The sequence below is a fragment of the Orycteropus afer genome, unplaced genomic scaffold, assembly GCF_000298275.1.
Source record: "Orycteropus afer afer isolate SDZICR_OR568_19922 unplaced genomic scaffold, OryAfe1.0 scaffold00381, whole genome shotgun sequence".
Classification (NCBI taxonomy): Eukaryota; Metazoa; Chordata; class Mammalia; order Tubulidentata; family Orycteropodidae; genus Orycteropus; species Orycteropus afer.
In genome coordinates, this window is record NW_006921968.1 from 3141492 (window position 1) to 3145867 (window position 4376).

Sequence of the window (4376 nt, forward strand, 5' to 3'; positions counted from 1 at the left end):
GATGATTAATGGATGTCTGCAGCTGTTTCTCTTCAATTTGAGTGGTGCCACATCAGCAAATGGCATTCTTGAAAGCTTTACCTTATCCATAGGAGTAAGGCTAGGTTTACTCAGATGATGCAGCTCTTTCCCAGTCCTATTTTGAGAGCCTTCTAACCTAACCGGACTATTCATAAAGTTGTGCGGTAATGTTTCTTTGCTATTCATAAGGTTTTCCCTGGCCAATTCTTTGAGAAGTGGATGGCTTCTTCCTTCTTCCTGGTCTGTTTCAGTCTGTAAGCTGGGCTGATACCTGTGCACCATGTGTATCCCGCTGAGTTTGAAACACTAGTGGCTCAGCCCCAAAACTCACATCAACACGCCACCACAGTAGGACACACTAACATACAAGTTTGTCTCCCTGTTGGAAACCTCTCCTACCACCCTTCCCTAGGTCCCAGCGGCTGACTCCTCCTCTGTCCGGGTTCCTGGGCCTTTTAATCCCCTTTCTCCTGCTCTCCCATCCTGCTGCTTTAGTGTGCCTTAGTTCCCTCTCCTCACCTAGATTGCTGCAGCTGACTATTCCTCTGTCCTGGTAACTGGGCCTTTTGATCCCCTTTTTCCCGCTCTCCCACCCTGCTGCTTTGGGTGTGCCTGAGTTCTCTCTCCTCACCTGGATCCCTGCAGCTGACTGCTCCTCTGTCTGGGTTCCTGGCTTTTAATCCCCTTTCTCCTGCTCTCCAGTCCTGCTGCTTTGGGTGTGCCTGGGTTCTCTCTCCTCACCTGGACCCCTGTGGAATCATAGGTGAATTGTTTCCTGACTCTGGTAGGTATGTGGGAGGGGCAGGTGAGGGAGGAATGGAGTCAAGGTAAGAGTCTTCAGAGTCCTGAAAGACACCCTTAAAATCCACTTTCCCTTTAGGTTGTACAACCATCACCCCACACTGTTTCTACATGTAATCCCTTGTTTTGAAACAGAGCCATCAATAGCTCCAGATGAAATAGTTCTTCCTGCTTTTGATTTGTTTTTGCAAAATAAATTTAATTGCATAATAATATCATAGTTCAGACTCCCATTTTCTGGCCACCTATCCCCAGACTCCAACCAGTATCGTGGCCAGACGGTGTTACAGAAAAATGGCAATTTTTTCTTTTTATAGGCTCAAAGCCAAAATGAGCCCAGTTTTTCAGAATGCAGCCAAGGGGGCTGCATTCTGGTATAGAACTTTGGTTACCCATTTTCCGGTCACACTTATGTCCAATCGAAACTGTTGTACCAGTGCCATGCGCACAAACACTCTTTCTCACACACAAACAAATCAAGTAGAGTCAGACCAAAAGTCAAAGCAAAGGATCCCTTGGAAACATGTGGGCTGTGGAGAGATTTCGATTAAAAATCACCTGGGCCACCACTTAAAACTTTTTATTTCTTACCCACACACAAACCAAACCAAAACCAGAGCAGAGTAAGAGACACCTGGGCCACCACATGCTCACACTCTCATCCACACCCAACAGATCAAGATAAAGATCCCTAAGAAACACATGGGCTACACTAAACCCACACACAAACCAAACCAAAACCAAACCGGACCAGAATGACAAGACTTCAGCTGTGGAGATGATCTTAATTAAGGTTACCAACTAAGAACTGGAATCTTAACCTCCCTATCAGCTTAAAGCCAGTTTAAGAGCACTTCAGCTGTGGAGTTGTCTTAATTAAGGCTATCAACAAAAATTTCAACCTCCCTATCAGCTAAAAGCCAGAGCAGAATTCAATCTATACTCACCAATTGATGTCTTCAAACCCAGAATAATTTTCTCTTCTCTCAAAAGCGCCTAAAGGCCGAGGACGCTACTGACGGTCACAGACTCAGCACCCCTTATCTACCTTCAGACAAAGCAGTGTCTGAGTGCGCACAGGGTCCGTCAGGGATCCATTCTGTTTCCACTGTCCCAGGGTCCTCGTGCTCCAGGCAGAGGGTCAGAGACCCTCAGTGCCACCCGGGGTGCCAAATTGAAATAGGATGGGGGTCCCTGCCTGGTGCGCAGTCAGGCCAAAACAGTTTACACACCAAGTGATTAACAGGAGAGAAAATTATTTATTGCAAAGCAGCAATGCAGGGAAGCAGGGGTCCATACCCAGATCTGACTCCCTGAATCTCCATTGAATTATAGTTTTTATAGGTTTCAGAAGAGAGAGTTATACATATTCATTAAAATTTCAGGAATTTGGGCGTGAGATAGTTGACAATTGGCTGAAATTTCCTTCGCCTTGGTTTAAAGGGACAGTAGGTTTTATTTGAGTGCACCTGCCTACAGGATGAGTCACACCGGCTTCCTGTCATCAGCTGATCAGGGCTTAGGCAGAGGGGAGAGTGTTAGTTCCTAGCAACTTTGTTCTTCTCTGTTCCACTGCACATGTCTGTGGGCCAGAGTCAATTTTCAAGTTGTTTTCTAAGACACATTAATGCGTTTTTAACTTGTTTATCACCTGTGCCTAAGGAAATAGCAGGAAAGAATGTTTTTTGTTCCATTCAGATCTTAAGGAACTGAACTTCTTGTGTTTACTCATCTGCCTTAACCAGGCTGGGGAAATAGTTGAGGGTAATTAAGTTTACTTATGTATTCCCATACGGAGTCATATCTGTTCTAATTACCCGTTTTAACCAGAATGGGGAAATAGTTTTGACATTACTCAGTTTCAAGATTTGTTCCAATGGCTCCAGACTCATGGAAGCAAGAGACTTTGTAAGAGGAAGAAGGAGGGGCATGGGAAGTGAAATTTTTGAATCTTACTCTTAGATGGTTAGGAGCTCTGGTAGCATAGTGCATAAAGCACTTTACTGCTAACCAGAAGGCTGAAAGTTCAAACCCACCAGCCACTCCTCGGAAGGAAGGTTGGGCAATCTACTTCCATAGTGATACCACCTCAGAAACCCAAGGAGGGGGTCTTTAGGAGTCTATGACTCGATAGCACATAACAACAACAACAACTTAGATGGTTATTTTGGCTGTTCCCTGTAATGACTGAAAGAAAAGAAAGAGATGTTATGCTGCTGCTGAGGGGAGAAAGGCATGGGACAAGAGCCAGGCCATTAAAGCAGATATTTGATAGGGTCCAGGTCTTCTGATCTCATCCAGCCAGAGACCTGAGTCCATGTGCATATGAATGGGTAGATGGTGGAGGTGCAGAGAAGAGAAGATGAAACGGGAATGTTTTAAGGAGGGTCATGTGTTTTAGTTTATGTGTTTAACTGAATGTACTGTGGATATTGGATGTTTACTTACTTGTGTGACAGAATGAAAAATGAGTATTACAGATCACAGAGACCATGTTACTCTACCTTTAGCCAATACTTGATGGGATATGCTTAAAGGGGATCTAGAATTTGCCTGGAAGAAACACAGCCTTGTCGTTTCAAGCAGTAGCCCTGGATATAGAGTATTAAGGTCTTAGGTTGAAAATCTGAGCCTCATGCAGTAAATTTGCATTTGAAAAGACTTGCAGACCCACCCAGAACTGCTGAGAGAACAGGAGATTTACATTTGAAGGAAGACTTGCAGGGAAAAAAACAAAATGGCTGTTCTGCTTTTTAAGTTTCGAGCAAGCAGTTTGTCTTTGGGTAAATTGAGGCAGGAAATTCCTGGCCCATGAGAAGACACTCCTCCAGAACTAGACGTTAAAGGAGCCAGTGAGTAGACAGCCTGATCCACTCTCTTGTGGTGACCACCTGAGTCTTCTTGATGAGTGCAGGTGGGGCAAGTGAAGCAATTAAGAAGTGACTGAGTTAAGTATCCATTGACTTATCCCAGGGAGGCTGGGGTGAGAGAGGAAGGCTTGGTCTGGAATGCGGAGAGTTATAGGGACTTCTGAGCCTATGGGCATTGATTGGCCTAGCTCGTGGAGGCTAGGGATGAGAGAGAAGGGGTTGGCTGGTCTGAAGTACAGACAGGAGGATGAACTTCCAAGCTTAGAGCTGGTATCCACTGACCTAGTTTGGATGGCAGGGATGAGCTGACCAGAACCCAACCGAATGAAGAAGAAGGTGTTTGACACTGAGCTGGTGTGATTGCTGCAATTTGACGGCTTGCTCTGAACTGGACTCTACTGATGGATGCAGATGCTCAAAGTTCTAACTGGAATGGAAGATTCTTCAGAAATAGGAATGTGCTTGTCCCCTCAGAGTACTGGTTTGATAGGTATGAGCATGATAGAAAATGGCTATCAGAAATGGGGAGATAAAGGCATGAAGTGGCTGGCTTGCATATGTTCATGGGTGTGGTTATACTCGAAATGATTGGGAGGCGGGAGTTAATCTTTGAAGTATAAAAGTGTTAATGACTAGAAGAGAGGGGTGGCCTGTGGTCCAGTGAATTACTTAATATGGTTTTTC